Source organism: Mchenga conophoros, linkage group LG20 (genome assembly GCF_057382185.1).
Source record: "Mchenga conophoros isolate Kocher_MC1m ecotype Shallow Benthic linkage group LG20, M_conophoros_male_GT1.1, whole genome shotgun sequence".
NCBI lineage: Eukaryota > Metazoa > Chordata > Actinopteri > Cichliformes > Cichlidae > Mchenga > Mchenga conophoros.
In genome coordinates this window covers 21,720,727-21,741,917 of record NC_140545.1, presented here as the reverse complement: position 1 = coordinate 21,741,917, position 21,191 = coordinate 21,720,727, and the positions used below count along the sequence as shown (strand labels likewise).

Sequence of the window (21,191 nt, the reverse complement as noted above, 5' to 3'; positions counted from 1 at the left end):
CTAATAGAGCAACACTTGAAAACTCGCAATGATATAAAAAATAATAAAGCAGATTAAAGTCTTCAGATGTGAAAAGGTTTACTTAAAGCCCAAATTCATTGTCTACCTTTGACAACAGCTGTTTGACACTTCATGTGAAGATGACACTTTGTAAAAGGTGAAATGCTGACTGTTGTTTCATCATATAAAGTTAAAAAATTATAAATACAATTAAAGAACAAGAAATAAGAAAGGTTTCACTGTAATTTACGGCTTTAATAATGGCCCACAGCTTCCCTTCTGTCACTTGTCTTCAGTTATGTTATTAAATTATTAAGCTAAAGGGTTCTTAGACTAATCTATCAAGCCTGCATTTGTGAATATTAACAAGTAGTTCACAAATGGATTTTAGGGCTAATGACTGAAAAGTCCATTAAATGAATGGAAACAATCAGCCACCCAGTACACTGCTGTGAATGTTAGTAGGTCATTTAGTAGTCAAAATAAACTATCAATTATTAATAAATTCTTGAATAACCCTCCTCATAGGCTCGCACTTATTATTAGCCTTTCTGTGCATTTCAGTATAGACTAAAAAATTCAGACCAGCTGACCATTTCAAGTTTTGAAACAGGATTTTCCTCATTGATTCATTATTGAATATTAAGCTTAACGTACACGTGGATATTTACTCGTGCAAAGCGGGCAATTCATGTTTTTAAGCTCACGACCCCTAAAAAGGATACTCTGACAGGCACAACAAACCGAACCAAAATGAAAGTCCAGTTTGTGACTGAAGCAGCTCGATCGGCTCTGTTCTTTCACTTATGAGAGAGAGAGAACGGTGCAGCTGATTAGACTGATGAATCAATAACTGCACGGTAATGACAAAACTTATAAAGAAAAGCGATTCCAACAAGCAAAATGATCCTTCCCAGGGGAGGGTCCGAGGTAATCGCTGAACATAAAAGTCCAGAACATGGCGTGTGTGCACAAGATTGCGTGCTTGTGCGTGTGGTGGGATGGCAGCATAAAAAAAATGGAGACTGTGATTAAGAACTTCCTCAAGTGCTCAAAAAGACAAACGAACAGCGCCAAGGAGCGACGGCAGTGGAGCTTAATATGCGCTAGTCGGCGCCTTAAGAATGAAATTTAATGCCTGCGTGTTGCATGTGAATTCAGGCAACAGTGCACTCAGAGGAAGACGGAGAGACTTAAACCTGGAAGGGAGCCCACCCTGCACGGGTTTGCTTAACGTGGTGTATCCACGAGCAACAATCATGTCCACAGAGAGTCTGAAATGGCGATAACGCACACAAATATGCTTCCACAGCTGCAAGCATCGCGCATATTTTTGTTGTATGGTGTGTATGCGTGTGTGTGTGTGTGTGTGTGTGTGAGGATGAGATGCGTCACTGCCTTACAGTAAATAATCTCACCCTAACAGACGCCAGCAGCAGGGAGAGCCAGCGGGGCTTCCAGTGAGGAAAGTGTGATGCAAATACACGAGAGCGCAGTTACAGTTTTACGCCTAAATCTTTGCAACAGGAGACTGACAGCAGGGATGGAGACAGATCTTTTTAAATCACCTGCTCATGCATCATCCAGGTGCATTTGAGAAACGGCACAACTCTTGACATAAGTTGTCAGCTGCTTAAATCGAGCGCACAAGGACTCTTTTCAACCTGAAATCCTCCTCCTCTTTTCTCTGCTCAAATTAAGTGTCCACCTCGGGGGCTTGACTTATTGATCCGTTTTTCTTTAAATGCAGCTGATTTCAGTTCAATTGATCAAGCAACGGTTTCACTCACTCACTCAGTCCCTGTCCCTCCCCCACCACTTCTTTCCCCCTGTCGCTTTTTGCGTTGCCAATAGTGTCAGTGCTTGACAACGTTTTGTTGAAGCGCTTAAAAAAAGATAGAGGAGAGATAATTTCAGTCGTGCGCGGTGGGAGGGAAGATTTGTGCAGTCAAACAGAAGAATCAGTAGACGAAGAGGAGGGGGAAAAAAGTAGGAAATCTCTGCAACCGCTGGAGTCTCATTCAGCACCGCTCGCTCCTGGACAGCGTCTGAGCGGCGGAGTTGATCGAGAAACAGGGGATTTGTTCAAACATCCAATCTGGGAGTAACACTGAATTTAAACGGGGCGCTTAATTTTCTTCACGACTTACAATCCACATTGGTATGTTCACTTCCCACACCTGTCATGCTCTTCTTTTGAATTGAATCTGTGCGGCAAGCAGCGTTTCAACAGCGAGGGAGTCCAGAACTGACTGGAGCTGGTGCCGCCAAACAAAGACGCTGGAAGAAAAAAGAAACCTGGACGGCATCGCAGCTCGCAGAAGTTCTTCTCCTCCACTTTGGGCTCACTTGTATCAGGAAGATTTAAAGGTAACCGGTATTCTTTTCTTTTACACTCTTATACTGGCGTCAGCGAGCTTTAGGAGTGGTATGACAGCCAAGCATCCCAGAGTTACGCAGCTGTGTTGTGGTTTCTGCCTGTGAGAGTATGCTGCACAAACAGTCTAACCTATTAAGCTACTTAATTGGCATCTTGGTGTGCTTTGGAAGCAGTAGTCCATTATATTAAGAACACACACCAACAATTAAGGCAGTCGTATCTTGTTTCATTGCCTTTTGACTAAACCCAATATCAAATAGTGACTTTACAAATCTCCTGGTGTGTATGCGTGCACTGCAAGATTTAGTCCTGTTTTGGGGAGGCCGTGGTCTTTGTCCGGTCACATACTCAACAGATGAATCACATTTGCTGAAAGGCTTTTGGAGGAAGAACGAAGCTGGTGGTAATCGTGGAGCTGATTGGAGGGGGGGCTTGGCAGTACAATGAAGCCCTTCATCAGCTGTATCTATAGGAGCTCCCGCTGCAAACCCCTCTCTTTTTTTTTTCGCTCCACTTGGCTAGATCCTTGCAGAAGCAAATCGGGGAAGTCTATAGGAGTAATCAGTGAACACACACGGTAATCCTAAAGTAATGTATTCATTTAAGATAGATATGAAGATGCTGCTAATGACGAATATGCCAGCTTTTACATGGTTGTCTGGAAGAATAGGTGCCAATCCATCTTTGCATTTAATTATTTTCAAGTGAGACTTGACGCTCTGGCGGGTGATGGTGACGCCTCTCTGATAGGCTAATGCACCTCTGTTGGAGAATGCATTGATTAGAGCTCACGTTTCTGCTACTCGCAGGTTATACATGATGGTTGTTTCATTATGTCAAAACAAAGTATACACTGATTTCTTAAAGATTTTCTTAAATTTAAGTGATAAGAAGTGCAATTTCCCTCTAGATTTATAAAGAAATAAGAAGAAAATCTGCTTAAACACTGTTCTGATATGAAGGGTATTATTTTATCCTTTTTTTTGTTCCACACAGAGGTTTTAATGGATATGCTCTGTTTCCACTTTCTTTTTAATTTTTATGACAGTCTGGCTTTTGCAGGTTTGTTAGGTTCCACTCTAAATCTCTCCAGAGCCTAACCTCCTCATCTACTTCAAATGCCTCACTGGATTTCAATTAGTGAGAATGATTTAATTTGAGCTGATACTCTTCAAAACTCACACAAAATGTGAAAGGCATGTGGTAGCAAATGACAACAATAAAAATGACTTGGTATTTGCACACGGTGGGTCTTTAAAGACCAATTAGATGCTCCTTAAGCACTTCTTGAATCGACTGGAAACATGCAGACATGTTCCACCGAGCCAATAAAATTGAAACTGAAGCATTTAATGTATTTTTTATATTTTTTTTAAAGGCATATGGGTCTTTTGAAATCCCCAAACAACCACTTTTAAATACCCATCAGAACCATTAACAGCAACAACTCTTTCCCTTTTTTAAAATTTAATTTTAGATTTATTATAGTATAAACAAAAACAGAAATGGTGAATTTTTGGGAAAGATCAAGTCTTACCGACAAACGCACCAGAGTATTTGCCCAACAGGAGTTTTTAATGTGCTAATCTTAAATCCCAACAAGTCCCACTAAGATCCACAAGTGGGGACAAAGATTTTTGACCTCCCCTTTTTGTTTTCATGTGTTTGTGGCCTTAATCAGAACATAAAGTATTAAAGAGTCATCCTGGCTTTCTGAATGTTTGACCGGTATTATCAACTGTGTTGCAGTTACCATTTGGCTTTGCTATTTTTAAAGACAATAATATCAAATTGTCTTTATCATAACAAAGATAATAGGATTTAAATAAAGTGCACTTCTTCAAACACGTCTCATAATTTTCCCAAAGACCCGAGCCCAGAATGTGTAAAGATGACATTTACTGACCCTGAACTGAACCCTGTGAAGCTGTGCAGCACCCCTAATAAGACCTACTGATTAAAGGTTTACATTAGTTCAGAATTCACTGTTCAAGTTAGGGGTTACCAATCAGATGTGAAATTTTAATGCAACCGAAGACGTGCCGTGCCAGAAGCCAACCCCAGCGAAAGAACAATTCCTTCACACATTTGGCAGTTTAAAAAAGCTTGCTTTCCAAAGAAAAAAAAAATCTAAAAACATCGATATTTTTTTACACTTCACTTTCAGAGTATACATGTTTAATGGTGCGAGACAACATCCAGTATTTCCACTCATTAACACACAGAAACCCCTCTAATTTAGATCGAAATCACAGAGAAACTCGACTAAAAAGCTCACTGCTTATATAAAACCTGTTAGTTTTAAACTTTACATCCAAATGGGCTTTCTTGTACTTTAAGTGTTTCAGATCGGATAATGTTGCCTTTATACCCAGACAATCATCCAGGACATGTTTACTGTCATTTCCCTCATCTTATGTAATTAATTTTTCATGCTGCTAGGAGTTAGCATGACATTAGAGGAACGGGGCAGAGAAAATCATTTTCCTCACTGGCTTCTCTTCCTTTTTAACACTGTGCTGAAAGCAAGAGCATACGTCAGCGCTGAAATTCACATCCAGCAGTGCATAGAGACCGACAGACAAGATGAGGCAGGCAGACAACGCTTCTCTCTGCCTGTTGGAAGACTTTTAGATATCCATTTCACTGTTGTTCCTTATCACTGCTTCTTGATCACGGAGTGTCTACATTCTGGATCACCTCCTCTGCTTTTCCTCCTGGCTGTCCATCTGTTCATCGGGGGGCCGTCTGTGTGGCCTCGCTGTGCTGACCACAGTCTGATGATCTCTAAAACAACAGCAGAGCCATTCCTCACACATTCCTATTTTCTAAACTGCTGCTTCTTCTTCTCTACGATCCTTTAACAAGCTTTCTGGTTTTCGTCTCATTTCTTCCACGTGTGTCTTGTCTGGTAAAAAATAGTTTTGTCGCAAGCTTTGCGTACTTTTCTTGATGATATTTTATAGTCCAGGTGCTCTTGTGTAAAACTACCATGCTATAAGTAAACTGTCTTATCAAAGAATGTGTGCGTAAGAGCTATAACCCGCCTACAGTTGGAACATCTTCATTAGAAGCCTGTTGACACTAATCAGAGATGACAGCCACTGACACTCTGGTTAATTTACAAGATTTACAACACAAACAATAAAGGAAATAATCTTTCCATTCCAGCAAGCGTGTTGTTCATAATGGAGACGTATTTGACAAGGCGTCGAATTAATCTTTGTTCTTATCAAATGTTGTAATGCCACTTGCTGGCCTCAGCAAAACTGGCATCAAACTGCAGTTTAAACTGATGCTTAAATTTGTTCCCCTTGACAGGAGGAACTCATTCGAATAAGTCAAGAGCATAATGGATCCATATCACAACGCACTTGTTACGACTCAGACAACAGGGTTTCGATTTAGCCTTCAGAGTCATAAGATGAAGAATTGCTCATGATCCAACTTAAACGTAGAGTCATCAAGGCCTTTAAAAAGAAAAAAAAAACTCAGTTAAGTTGATTAAAGTTGCAAGAAAACATTCACAAACTCTTTGGACTGATCATCAATTCAGCACTAATTATTCTGAAAATGTGTTGTGATCCTTATGTCACCATTATTGCTGAACAAAGCGTAAAAACACACAAACAGTGGTACCTTTCATGTCTTTGTGGAACACTGTGAATAACAATTAATAGTATAATACATGTGTTTTAATAACACTCTTTTAATAAATTGATAAGTAATTCTCAACAATGATGGCTGGTTTTGTTTTTTAGTTTAAAAATAACTGCTCACTTTGAATTTAATGAATGTTGGAACGGAGGTGTGTTTCCTCTGCGTGGTATCACCTTCTTTTCCAAGACTCTGTGGAGACCAATTATTGTAGTTCTGAAACCAAAAATGTTTTTTTTTTGCTTAAAGTGGGATTTTAACTTCTCGAAACTTTTGGACTCCTCTCTCATATTTTTCTTTCTCCCTCCCTTGTATTCCTTTTTAGCCTATATTTTATGCAACTTCTATGAAACTAGGGCTGCAAATGGTTTCGTCACACTCATGTTTTCCAAGTAGGACATGGTGCTCTTCCTTGGGCATCGGTTATGATGTATAATTGACAGATTTGTTGATTAGTGTTGGATTAAAGTGTAATTTCACGGGGGAAGATTTGGCTGAGTTTTTCACAGCATATTCCAAACACCTAAATCCAAATCACAGAAATAAAGGACAGACAAAGATTAGGACACGCTCTAAACTGAAAGTAAAAAGAAGCTACTTTTGGCTGCTCACTTATTCAAGAGGGGTCATTACAGCAGGTAGCTGTGCATGTTTGATTTGGCAGAGTGTTCTGCAGGATGCCCTTCCTGAGGTGTCTCCTCCTGGGATCGAACTGGGCATCTTTCACTTGTTAGGCAAACTGTAAGTGATAGCGTTAAATTAACCAAGCGAGGTTGGCAAGATGGCGTCGTAGCGCGAACACCCGTCTCGCTGTGCTCCGGTGAGGTCCCCCGATTATCCGTCTAAAATACGTGTTCACCTGGTGAAACGTTACAAATGTGCGTGGGAGTAACTCTATAATGAGTCTGGACGACTATTTTTCTAAAATGCCTAACGTCAGGTCTAAGAAAAAGACAGCTCCGGTTGTGCAAGCTAGCGACATTGTGGGTCCTATGGCGGCTGAGCCTGAAGAAGCTAACGCCAGCGACACAGAAATCTCCGCTGACGCTGAGGAAACTGGGAGTGATATCGACCCGAATATCCTTGCGGCTCTGAGTAAGATAACTGACAGCATTACAACTTTATTGGATGTTAAAGTTGATACTGTGCTGGCCGCAATCCGTGAACAGACGTCTCGGATACAGGCTCTGGCGACACGGGTGGGAGACGCCGAGATACGGATTTCAGGCGTGGAAGACACGGCAGGTGTATTGCAGGCGAAAGTGGCTCGACTCGAAAAACAAGTAACTGACATGGCAGACCACATGGACGATTTAGAGAACCGCAGCCGCAGATGTAACCTTCGCCTGGTCGGGCTTCCCGAGGGCACGGAGGGAAATGATGTTGTCGCCTTCATGGAGTCATGGCTCCCCTCCTATCTCGAGCTCACAACTAAAAATGGGAAGATCAAACTAGACCGCGCTCACTGCTCTCTAGCACCGAGGCCGGGCCCCAGCCAGCGCGCCAGACCCATCATTATGAAGCTTCACAACTTTGCTGATAAACAACGTGTGATGGCCGCAGCTCGGCGCCTGGCTACGCAGCCGAACCAACCAACAAGTCGGATCAAAGTCTCCTTCTTTAATGATTATTCAGCGGCGGTAGCCAAGAAACGCAAGGCTTTCGACGAGGTGAAAAGCTGCCTGAGGAAGAAGAATGTGGATTATGCGCTTCTCTACCCCGCCACACTGAGGCTGTTTGCCAACGGCAAGGAGAAGAGATTTAACACACCGGAGGCAGCTGCGTCCTACGCGGACTCGCTGCCCTGAATCCCCGTAACCACCGGAGTACTCCTTTTCTTCACACTATGCCTTAATTAACCGGTGTGAGTACTTGCCGAATCTAGGCGTATATGACTCTTTTTTTTCGTCCTCGCTGCTTATAAGCGACCAGGTGAAATCTTCCACCCCATCGGGCACCGGACAGACTGTGTTTTCGTCTATGGGTAGGCGTGAGTTACGCGCGTGCAATGCCCTTCGGCTTTCCCGACGGGCAGGAGGAGATTGGTTTTTCCCTACATGTTTAGTAGGGCTGTTGCCAAATCACTGTTCTTTGAATGTTCCGTCACACAGCTCTTTCATGCCTTTTTTATTTTTATTTTATTTATTTATTTTTTCAACCAGGGTGTGGTGAACCCTTTGGCTCAATATGCTTTGTGTGATACATGAATAAGTCTAATAATGAGTAGGCTGCGAATATGCACCTGGAATGTACGAGGGGTTCACAGCCCTATTAAGAGGAGGAAGATATTTACTTGTCTAAGAAAGGACGGTGTAGATGTTGCTATGTTACAAGAGACACATCTTGATAATAATGAACACTTGAAGTTGCAACAAGGATTATATGGACAAGTGTTTTTTTCATCCTTCACTACAAGAAGTAGAGGAGTGGCAGTGTTGATTAGGAAAAATGTACCTTTTGTAGTAACTGATTGCGTTAAGGATCTGAAGGGCCGCTACGTGATAGTCAAAGGGATTTTGCAAGGCCAAAATATCTTATTACTGAATGTTTATTTTCCACCTGCCCACCCAACTACCTTTCTTACCAAAATGTTTCTGGAATTAGCCCCATTTCTTCCTAACTCTACCGTTATTATTGGTGGTGATTTCAACTTAATGTTAAATCCGCTTATGGACAGATTTCCACACAGCATTGCAACTCCTTCTCCTCAGGCTAAAGCGCTTCATGCTCTATGCGACGAGTTTGGACTTGTGGATGCTTGGAGATATACTCACCCCTCCGATAAGCAATACACATTTTTTTCGGCTCCGCATAGGTCCCAAACTAGAATTGATTACTTTTTTCTCCCGAAAACTGACTTAGGTTCAGTAGTATCGTGCGACATAACAAGTATAATCATCTCAGATCACGCTAGGGTAATCATGGATCTCGATCTTAAAGCTGCGCTTCATAGGTCCCGCCACTGGAGGCTTAATACCATTATTCTTAAGGATGAGGAATTTACCTCTCACTTCTCTGCAGAATTTAAAGCGTTTTTGGATATCAACACCCCCTCAGCTACTACTGCCTCTGTTTTGTGGGAAACATGCAAAGCTTATGCGAGGGGCCTAATTATTTCGTATTCTGCGAAAAAGAGGCGACAACGGATGGAGGAACAAAAATCTTATATTATATATCTTATAATCTTATATATTGCCTCCCCATCACCACCATTATGGCAAGAAATAACCGCACTCAGGTCAGCGCTGAATTGCCTTCTTACCAGAGATGCAGAGAAGAAACTTAAATACACCAGACAGAGGTTCTACGAGCATGGAGATAAGGCCGGTAAATGTCTGGCGTACTATGTTAAGAAGCGCGCAGAATCGAATACCATTGCAGCGATATCTGATGAAGGTGGCCACAAGATATATGAAAACAAACTGATAAATGACTGTGTTAAGAAGTTCTACGAAGCCTTGTACTCTTCTCAACAAGTCCCGGAGGGGGTGCAGCTGATGCATAATTTCTTCACCCAATTCGACTTACCAAATTTGTCAGAGGAACAGAAGACTGCCCTTAACAGCCCTATAACTAAGACCGAAGTGTTTAAGGCTATTAAATCACTGCGAAGTGGAAAGTCGCCAGGGCCTGATGGCTTCTGTTGTGAATTTTATAAACAGTTTCGGGATATTATTGTGGAACCGCTTCTTGATATGTTCAACCACTCCTTCATTACGGGTGAATTCCCGCAGACACTGAAGGAAGCCAACATTTCCCTAATTCTAAAGAAAGGGAAGTGTCCTGATTTGTGCGGATCCTATAGACCTATAGCCCTCTTGAATGTAGATAGGAAACTGCTTTCTAAAATTCTGGCCACCCGCTTAGAAAATTTTTTACCTGTGCTGATAAGGGAGGACCAGACAGGCTTTATAAAAGGTCGAAACTCAGCCACCAATGTTAGACGCTTACTGAACGCTATTGTAGCTTTCAAGCAAAAATCTATTGACGGCCTGGTGCTTTCTCTCGATGCGGAGAAAGCATTTGACAGAATTGAGTGGTCTTATTTGTTGTATACTCTGGGCAAATTCGGCTTAGGGGAGAATTTTATAAAATGGGTCAAAGTTATCTACAATAATCCACAGGCAGCAGTCCTGACTAATGGACTTAGGTCTGATTACTTCAACACTCATAGGGGAGTTATGCAGGCTGCCCCTTATCGCCCCTTCTATTCGCTCTGGCCATAGAGCCTCTTGCTGAGGCCATAAGGGCGACGCCCACAATACGTAGTTTAGAGATTGGACAGCTGTGTCATAAAATAACCTTATACGCGGACGACATCTTGATTCTTTTGACTAACCCTGTAACATCCGTACCCAGTCTCATTGAGGTGATTGACAGGTTTAGCCATTTCTCTGGCTATAGAATCAATTTGGCTAAGTCAGAGGCCATGCCTCTCGGTACTCTTTTCACAATGCCGGCTACTGTTCCTTCCTTTCCTTTTAAATGGTCTCCTAATGGATTTGTGTATTTGGGGATCTTTATTACCCCGTCTCTCGACCAATTGTACAAAGCCAACTTCACACCCTTATTTGGCAAACTCAAACAGGACCTAGAGCGGTGGGCGTCACTTCCTGTCTCCTGGCTAGGACGCATTGCCCTGATCAAAATGAATGTGCTGCCCAGGCTATTGTATCCTATCCAAATGATCCCCGTCTTGTTCTCTAAGAGAGTACTGAAGGACATAAATGGTTGGCTCACCTCTTTCATCTGGAACAAGCGCAGACCCAGACTCAAGATGGCAGTGTTGCATCTGCCAAGCTCCAGGGGCGGCTTAGATCTACCTAATATTAGATTGTATCAGCTTTCTGCCCATTTAAGATTTGTGAGCGACTGGGTTAGGGGTAAAACCTCAATCTGGTCGGATATTGAGACAGCTCTGTCACAATGCAAACTGAGCGATCTATTATTTTGTAATGATTTTAACGGAATTAAGGCCCTTTGTACAAATCCTGTAACAATCAACACCCTAAAAGCGTGGCGAATTGTCCGCCGTCTTGAGGGAAGATCGAGAATAACATCAACCTTTACCCCTATAATGAATAACCCTGCTTTCCCTCCGGGTTCTTTGGACCCCGGCTTTCAACGATGGTCTGATAAGAATATTAAGTCTCTTGGTGACCTTTTCTCGGGTGGTGAACTCATGTCGTTTGAACAACTTACCAACAGTTACGGCTTGCCTAGACAGGATTTCTTTCGTTTTTTGCAAATACGACACTATATCACTCACAATACAACCCTTGCTGAGCACCCTGAAGTATCTGATGTTGAGAGGGTTTTGTTTGGGCAACAGCTGACGGTGTCTCTGAGTTCATTTTACCATGTGCTTAATGCTTTGACTACCACTGATGCGCAGGGGATTAGAGGTGTGTGGGAGAGGGAACTGTCGGTAACCATAGATGAAGATAAGTGGGATACCGTTTGGTCTCTCGCAAAAAGGATTTCAATTTGTACTCGGACAAGAGCAATCCAATTTAAGATTTTACACAGATTACACGTATCCCCTCACCGCAGACACCTCTTCAGCCGCTCTCTTTCCCCTGTGTGTCTTAAGTGCAAAACTGATGTAGGGACTTTAACTCACTGTTTTTGGTCCTGTTATAAGCTTCAAGAATACTGGGCTGACATTACAGGTGAACTGGGGAAAATCTTCCACGTTGATATAGAGATGGACCCTTTGTCCCTGATTCTAGGTCTTCCAAGTGACCGCCTAAAAGCGGCGGCCAACAAAAGATTGTATAACACTCTAACATTTGCAGCCAGGAAAAATATCCTCTTACAATGGATCAACGATAGGACTCCCACTGTCTGTGGCTGGCGCAAAATAGTTTTTGAACTGATTCCTCTGGAATACCTCACACACGTTATACACCACAGTGTGGGTCAGTTCTATGGGATGTGGCACCCCTTTTTGGACTATATTGGACCGGACCTTTCCGCTATCTTATTCAAAGGACTACTACACACGTGATCACCACCCGGGCGCTGTAAGACTGACTCACCAGTGGCACAGCTGCCCCTCTGTTGGTCTTCCTTGGTCTCTTGTGTTCTGGGGGCCTCTGGATGTCTGGAGTTTTGATCTACTCCATACCTGCTTCATGCCCTGGAGGACGGGGCTGTGGCCCCCCCACACCCTCTAGCAGATTATTACATGAAGGAACCTTTTAAAAAAACAAAAAACAAGCGCGTCCATGCTCACAGGTGTACACACTGGTGATCACACCCACAAACTACACCCTTTTTGGCTCCTACCTCAAAGCACACTGTGTTCTGTTGATCTTATGTGCTGCACAATAATGTTTAACATTTAGTATTTACTGTCATATTCCCATATATCATTGTGATGTTGTTTATTCTATTACTCTTGTTCTCTTCTGCTTGCTTTCTTTTTTCTTTCTCAGCAGGTGATCCAGGTGATCGATATATGCATTTTTTTTTCTCTGCCCGTTCTGTTGGTTTTTGTCTTTTGCCCTTCTCCCCCGTCCCTCTTCTCAGCTGTTTCTCTTTCCCTCTTTCTTTCTCCCCTTCTTTCCCCCAGTCAAGTCTGTCCCGTATTCAGTAAGTGAAAATAAAATAAACAATAAAAGGTGAATCAAATGGACCATTACGGCAAGGCTGGGATGGTCAGTTTGGTAAAGTAAATCCGTTGGGCATCTTTCTTTGCCTTTAGACAACAATTCTGATGGCAAAAGAGCCAAACGGGACAGGCCAAAAAAAAAAAAAAAAAAAAGACTGACTCACCACCTCTTGTATGTTATATTTTGTATTTTGTATCTTGTATTATGCCTTATTTAAGAGCTGTTGTGTACGTTTTGTGTTTGTACTGTTTTGTTGTTCTGTGTCTACTGTCGAGACACTGTCGTGTTAAAGGAAAATCTGCAATAAAAACAATGATGAAAAGAGAAAAAAAAAAAAAAAAATTAACCAAGCATCTAGAACATCTCATATTTAGCTGTTATGACTACAGATTTAGGTGGATGCTATAATTAATCAGGTTGTTGACACCGAAAAATAAATATGTCTATTTCCTCATTTTAGCCACACACACACAATCTACAGTTAGCGCTTATAACATGCAACTGTTCCGATGTGTCGTCAGGACATCATTTGTCCTGTCCTTACAATTCACTGTTTAGGAAATGGCCCTTCACTGTAAAGAAATAAATCTGTTTAAGTAACTGACACCAACTCACATGCACATGGAAATCATTCTGACAAAGATTTGCAGTCTCGCGTTTACATGCACTGACACACATAATTGGGACAGTGTGATGCGCACAAACGATGTGCAGATCCTGCATTTGTTTAACCTTAAAGGCTATCTTGTCTCGTCTTCATCATTTTATTTGTGTAGCTGCTGTTATTATTCATCCATACATTTTCTTAGCTGTTCGAGTCAGAGTCGTGGAAGGGCTGGAGTCAGTCCCATGACTTGCTGATATGGTGCACGAAGCAGGGTACAGTGTAGAAATGTAACATGCCTCACACAGGCAGGATTTCACACATACATAATGAACCACTCCTTGGCAAATATAAGTAGCTCTACTTTGTGACAAATAAACAATGAAGCACTAATCACCTACCTCTTCTGAGTGTATCCTATCTCGTGGTTAGACACCTGCTCCCCCATGTTGGAGAGAGTTATGTTCATGGTGATAATAATTATGTTCAGCAGCCCCAGTAAACTCGATGCAGCAGATGAGCTGCTTCTTCACTAGGTGCAGGTTCCGGCTAAAATGGTATTCCAGCTCACATCAGATCTTTAAAGCAGCAGACCTACTGTCACCAAGTGCCATCCAAGATGGTTTATTTGGAATTCTTCTGACCGAGGGGTGAGAGACTCTTTGGAGTGCCACAACGATCGAGCTTGTTGGAGGGTAAATATGAGAAAGAAAGCGTCAGCTTCATAGTGAGAGTGAGAGGATTGTCCACTAGTAAACCAATCACAAAAAAAAAAGATTTATATTCATACTTAAGGGGGCATTAATATAACTGGGTGGTACCCCCAGTTAAAATCATGTTTGGCTATGTAAGCCTAGCTATAAAGGTTTTGTGACTTATAAGACCCCATCAGTAAGAAAACATGGATGTTTGCATTGATATTTACAAAAGTCTCTTCTGTAATCTGTCCAACTACACAGGAGCTTATTGCTGTAGTTTGAATACCAAAACGTTGTCAGCTGGGTTTTTGGGGGTCGTGGAATGAGCACCAGTCACAAAAGTAGTAAAAGCTACACGTTTTAAAAGGAAAACGTATTTATGTGTTTGTACCCTTAACGTGTGAGCGGAGTGGAAGATAAACAGGTATACTCGAGCTCGCAGGCAGTGACCAATTTGCATATTTATAGATCTGTGCATACTAAAAGAGGGAAAGGCGTGGCATTACATCTAAGCCATTTGAAAGCATCAAGGGATAATTTTGATTGAAATAAAAAAACCTTCTAAATATGTATTTCTGATGAACAGAGATGAGTTTTCAGGGACTTAATCAGTACCAGGAGAGGAGATTTAGGACCTTAGCCATCTGGGTAATAAAACGCTTGTTTTTAGCTTTGGTAAGATTACATAAAAACCTATGTCAAATGTCAGTGCAAAAAGGAAAACAAACATAATCTAGGGTGCTTAAATTCAGCGTTTTGTTGTCCTGTCTATCCGACTTCCTCCTCTGCAGCCTTTGTGGCTTTAGAGAAATAACCCAGTATTATCGTCCTTGCCTTAGACACGAGCAACAGGAAACTATGTCACTAGAATCTAAACAAATGTTATTTTGCTGAGTGAGTGCTAATGTTGTTTTTCTTGGAAGGACAGTGTCAGTAATCAGCTTGTTGTTTGGTGTGAGTAACATTGACAAACCATGTTTTTATTCATGCTCTCCCAGCAGTCAGCATGAACTAAACAAACTTTTAATTGGTTACCTGTTCAGCTGCGTGCGGTGAAGCTGCGCTGTTTTTCAATTTTCAATTTTAATTTCAATCACAGAGTCCATGGGAATTATTTCATCTTTTCTTTTAGTAGCCTTAGTCAGCACTTAACCTGTTGTTTGGTATGATGTCTTCAGGTCATTTGAATCTTCTTGACTTTATTTGCTTAGAGCAGAAATATCAGCTTTAATGGTATTTTGGTTAGGAGTTTTTGTAACACTGGACATGCCGCTTCCTTTTCCACAGTCCCTATTTAATTGTATTAATTCTAACATGCAAGCATAATAGAGGTAAGAGGCTAGTTCACAATCTGTAAAACTTTGACATGGGGGCCAGAGGTTGTGATGCTGCTTCGAGGGCAATTATAACAAGGCTTTTTTCCTTATATGGTTTCATAATCTTTGTTGCATTCACGACATTAACCCTCTGCTGTGTCCTGTTCTTATGCTCTTAAAAAGGCACACAAGGCTTGTGTTTAATAAGGAGGGCTGCTTCTGCATTTTTCATTGATATTCACAATGCGTGAGTTGAGGAATTTTCCCGCTTTCTTTGTTAGTCTGTCGAAGCCTGCCCACTACTCATGAATATGTATGAGCATATTTTAGACTAAAGACTTTTAGTCTACAAACTCCCCCATGAGCCTTAAAAACTAAATTCTTTTGCACAGTCAAACTGATCTTAAACCAAACAATAAAATTAATAAAATCCAAACATAAATGTATTCAGTATAAATGTTCTAGATACAATAAGTCTACAGCAGATGATTGAAGAAATGAGTGGGAAAAATGATCCCCACTCTTTCCATAATACATGACTTCAGGGCCAGTTCCTTTTAGCTGCAACAGACCACTACAGATTAGTCCTTGTTCTGCACACCAGCGCCAGCTAGAAATCTCTTGCCAGCAGCAGTGGGAAGGCTCAGATGAGTTCCTAAATCCTGCAGTCAACAGCCACCCATCTCTATGTGAACTATTCCTGGCCTTGATTACAATTTGTGTGCCACAGTGACTGGCTCCAAAGAAAGAACCACAAGGAGATATTCAATTATGTGCCTAGCGGGGTGGGATGGATGAGCCTTTTGCAGCGACTGAGAAAATTCTAAATTCATTTAATGTCAAAAAAGATTTTTAAAAATAGTTCTGATTTTGGCCAGTTTTCATGACGTGACAAGTTGTTAAGTCATAGCGAATCTTGCAAAAAGATTTCAAACCAAGCACTAATTCCTTTTGCTCCTGTTCTGTTCTACAGGGAATGCTTATAGATCCACCATTTAGATCAAATTTTCTAATTAGCCTGAAAATGCCTCATAGGAAGCGCTCATCCTATACCCTACGCTCCTTCAAAGACCAACATAGGTATAATGATAGCAGACAGTGGAAATGATTTATTTGCAATCCCCCACTCTGCTTGTTTTGCCTAAGTCAAATCTCCACAATCTAATATAAACGAAGCAAGACAGGAAGCTTAGGATAAGTATGAGGCAGCACAGTAGTATTGCTTCTGAGCAAAATGCATTAACATATTGACTTTGCAGAAGTGCATGCAAGCTACCTCAGCTCACAGTTGATTGGCTGGTGCAAATGAGCTCAAGTAAAACATGCAAGCAATCAAAAAAACAAACATGTTGGATGATGTTTTATTCAACGTCTCCCGCACTCTTTGTCAACAGTTCAGCGCAGCAATCATATTGCACTCTCCAACAACATCCACGGAGCTGTGTTTAACAACATTAAACTGTAAAGGGAGGCTGCCATTAGAGGCTTTAGTTGTTTCACTTGTTGTGTTTTGCTTCATAATGGGTCTGTAGGGCTACTATGTGCGCTGCAGGTCAAGTTAATGGTGTTTTGATCTTTTAGAAGCCATTAGTCAGAGAATCCTTGTCATTGCCCCTGCCCTTCCTGAATATGACACTTCAGTTCACTGGTAATGAGATGTCTGTATCTACACCAAGTCCTGATTACTAAAGCAGAAGCAACACAAGGGATACAATGTCAACTAGTCCCAGCTTTCATGTATAATATCTATGTGTTGGGTAAATAAATTTTTAAAACACACACAAAGAATTGGACCTCCTGATTTTATCTCCTGAAAATAAGAAAAAGAAGAAAGGAATAAGTAAGTAATTTCATTCATGTCTTCTACAGACGATGGTTGGAGATTCAGGCCAGGAGTGTATTCCCTTGCGGACAGCTTCAACATCAGGTAGGCCCAGTTGTTCCTTTTGCTCTACTTCCTAGTCCATTTGGAGGAAGCATGTGCAGCTGGTGCCTTTGTTAACTAGCTGCCCTAATAAGTCTGTGCGGTCATAGCAATGGTGTGCTTGAGTGTGCTCCATTCAGTGACTCCATCATGCTACTGGGAGACTTCAATGCTCATGTGATCAATGGCACTGAACCTGAATGGTATATTGTTATTGGACTTCTCTACAAACCACAGTTCGTCCAAACACTGTGTTCAAACATAAGCATCTCCATAAGTGCACGTGGGACCAAGACACCCAACATTGCGGGTCAATGATTGATTTTCCAATCGTTCTGGACAACTGAGTAAGAGAGAGAGAAGCTGAGCTGTTAACTGATCACCACCTGGTGGTGAGTTGGATCAGGTGATGGGGAAGGATGCTGGAAAGACCTGGCACACCCAAACCTATAATGAAGGTGTGCTGGGAACGTCTGGCGGAGGTTCTGATCTGTTTGTCCTTTAAGTATCTTGGGTCTTGTTCATGAGTTAGGGGAGCAAGAGATTAACAGACGGATTGAGGTTGCGGTTGCAGTGATGCAGACACTGTACTGGTCAGTTGTGGTGAAGAGTGAGCTGAGCACAAAAGCAAACTGTCGATTTAGCAGTCAATCTACGTCCCTACCCTTACCTATGGTCACGAGCTCTGGGTAGTGATTGCAGAAAACGGCTTGGAGATACAAGCGGCAGAAATGATCTTTCTCCAAAGGGTGGCTGGCCTCTCCCTTAGAGATATGGTGAGGAGTTCAGTGATTCAAGAGGGCCTTGGAGTAGAGCTGCTCTCTATGTCAAAAGCAGCCACTTTACTTGGTTCGAGCATTTAATTAAGATGCCTAATTGCCTAACATCCCATGTAAATATAACGGAAATATGACATATTTACTTACACTGTAATAACAGTGCTTACATGTTTTAAAAAGATGCCCATCTACTGTTTATTTTAGGAAACTCCTTGCTTACTACAAGAAGGTCTACAGATTTGTACACAGGTGTGTGTTGCATTTTCAGTGGGCAGTTTCATGATTCAAGATACCTGAAATTCATCTGACTTTGTTTACAACTTTTTAATGGGGGCACTGTAGACTCTCCTCAGTCAATACAAACACTATTCCAGACCCCAGCTGCTTCACAACTCAGCAGCATGAAGCCGACCAATGCACGTACACAGCTGTGTGTTTGTTACCTCTTAAGACATTGCACTGATGTATGATGGAGACTTAGTCTAACTTTAGCCCTAACTACTGATAACTTAACGTAACCTTAGCCTAATATTACCCCAGTGGGCATGGCTTCACATTAAAGTTTAATTATCTACACTACTTGCTTTCTTGTTCCTATTATCTGACTGTGCAAACAGATTTAGGTCCCCATAATATGAGCAATACTCGAAACACACGCACACATTCAGTGGTACTGTTAGAATGCCTTAGGCTTTTCTTTTCTGGATGTCTTACCCATGTAGAGAAATATCGGTGCGTGGCATGCAGTGCATTTGATATATTTGGGTGTTCCGCTAGATTAAGTACTACTGGTTCCACCAACATACTCGATTGTAAGAATAAAAATATACATCGTCTCTCTGAAAAAACAAACAAGCATAAAAAGGCACATAAAAGGCAAATTCTGTACAAGTTGCTCTAGTTTTGTTTTGGAGGACATACGGTACTGTGCAAAAGTCTTGAGCCACCTTTTTTTCTTTATAATTCTTCTTTTTTATTCCTTTATAATTTGCATCTAAAGACACAGACTTGTAATTTTTAAAGCAGTCTTGAGCATTAGTTTTGAAGGTCTTTCAAAGTATTTCTTTCAGCATTGGCTGCTTTGTCCATAATTTTCAGTCCAGTCTTTGTACCTGACCATTTTCAGAAGAATGTTTCTTTTTATCTGTTGAACCACTGATGCTGATCTTTCATTAAAGCATAAAAATTTCACCCATCTCAGGGATGTTATCAGTGTTGTGTCTACACATAACAGACAACCTGGCAAAGTACCCATTTAAACAGTATCTTTAGACACTTTATTCTTAGTAGCCTTTGGGAAAAACATATAATTTGCTCTCATTTCGTTCATTGGATCTATGAAAAATGCCAAACATAACACAGTTTGACAGGCATAAAATAGGATTTTTGCACCAACAAGATGATTCCTAAAGAGCTGTTAGCCAAAACCTTGGCATATCTTGGAATGGCATGCCATTAAAATTTTTAGAGAAACCAAAGAAGTAGGTGACAAAAGCAAAAGTGTCAGGCCTAACAAAGTAAAGACCTCACACAGGACCTGGGAGATGCATCTGGCCCTTCAGTTGATCCAGCTATTGTTCGCCGAAGCCTCATCGGAAATGGTTTGAGTGGACGGGTGGCTGAGGTGTGCCAAATTACACAACAACAAAGTGGCTACAGGTCTTATTGAATTTTAAGTGTTTGGTTCAAAATAATGTCAATATGTATGAAGGAGTATGAGTATCTACAGTCGTCTGCATAACATGCTGCCAGTAGAGTAAAAGCACGCTTAGATAGAATTTATATAGAACCTTTTCTTCACAAAGCATCAAGAACTATTTCGAAAAGAAATTACTTATTAAAGAAATTGAAACAAGAAATTGTTTTTGCAGTTTCATGACTTTTTGGTAACCAAAAAAAAATAAACCCCCCAAACACACATGAAACCAGTCTTCTCTTTGAATTAAAATGTTCAGTTTCTAAAACCCATGTATAAGAAGGTAGGGGAGTCATTATAACATATTTTATATAATCTGAACCAATAATGCACTAAGGTCAGCTCTCATAATTGTCAGTTAGGCTTTTACTTGCATATCAATAGTAACCAAGTTCCTGCACAGTACAGAAGAGAAATGCTTTTAGCCAAAGTGACATGACTTCTGTTCCTATATGAATCCGTTTTGTGCTGTTTTCACTTGCAGATCTTCAGCTGCCTTTTCCTTGGTGTCTCCACTTGAGTCCACAGTCAGTTCCTCATACCTGAACTGAATTAGATATTTAAATGAATGGCTGTACTGGTATTTTGTATATCTCTGCATACTAAGAACAATAGTAGACAACAATGGATTATATTAGAATTTTGAACACTAGGAACAAGTCTGGCTATTTTCCCCCCCAAATTTAAATAATATGCAAAATAGTGCTGACTCTAAGGAACTCTAATTGTGTGAACCAAAGGCCATCTTCCAGGTGTACTGTGTAGGCACTCTTAACTTCCAGTCTTCCATCAAAGCGTTGCACTAAACCCACCTGTGCAGACTTGATTCAGACCTTTCTAATGAAATGCTCCATCTCTGTCATCAGACTGCTCCTTTCACAATCTATTACACCTTATACATTCATTGCTCTGGTATACATTATATGCCACTGATTTCTGCTATCCTGCTGCATTGTTTTAATTATGAGGAGGAAGGGGGTTACTGCTGAAAGTTCACCAGAAAGTCATTTCATTATTTTCCATTTTATGGATTTTTTTTCCCCATGGAGTTCAGCATGTTTTCCTGGGTAATTTCACCACCTTGTTTGGTGGCCTTCTCTCTGTAGCAGCAATGATAACTAAAGATCAGTGGCTAATGTTTAATGCATATATATTGGTGAGTTTAGTTTTCTTTGATGTTAATGTGTTTGCAGGGTTTAGCATCCACCAGTCCAATGCACAACACATTTCCTCTAAAGTTGCACCCTTCATAAATGACCACAGGGTTGAATTCTGGAATAATCTCCACCGACAGATTGGTGGTGCTGCATGTAATGGAATAGCTTAGATGTTTATTGGAATTTAGACCAGTGTATTTGCCTACAAGGTACAACATAAATTGCAACTTTAGAGCTACTTGGGCCATCCAATGTGACAACATGGAGAACCAAAAATATTAGCTTGCAAACCTCAACATACAAGTTAATGAGTAATACATTTTAGTAACCGTAAATCTCCTTATTAGTACCAACTTTTCTCCA

General features: G+C 41.2%; 1 protein-coding gene across 3 annotated transcripts in view; it reads left to right on the top strand.

Annotated features, from left to right (window-relative positions):
• The first annotated feature begins 1,858 nt into the window (after positions 1-1,858).
• Positions 1,859-21,191, top strand: part of LOC146550755 (metabotropic glutamate receptor 4-like) — a 200,378-nt gene continuing 181,045 nt past the window's right edge. For 2 of the 3 annotated variants that reach the window (XM_085261071.1, XM_085261073.1), the window contains exons 1-2: positions 1,859-2,370; positions 17,142-17,199. The gene's annotated coding sequence lies outside the window, so the exon portion shown is untranslated. The remainder of the gene's footprint in view (positions 2,371-17,141; positions 17,200-21,191) is intronic. The other variant, XM_085261072.1, reaches the window with a different exon arrangement.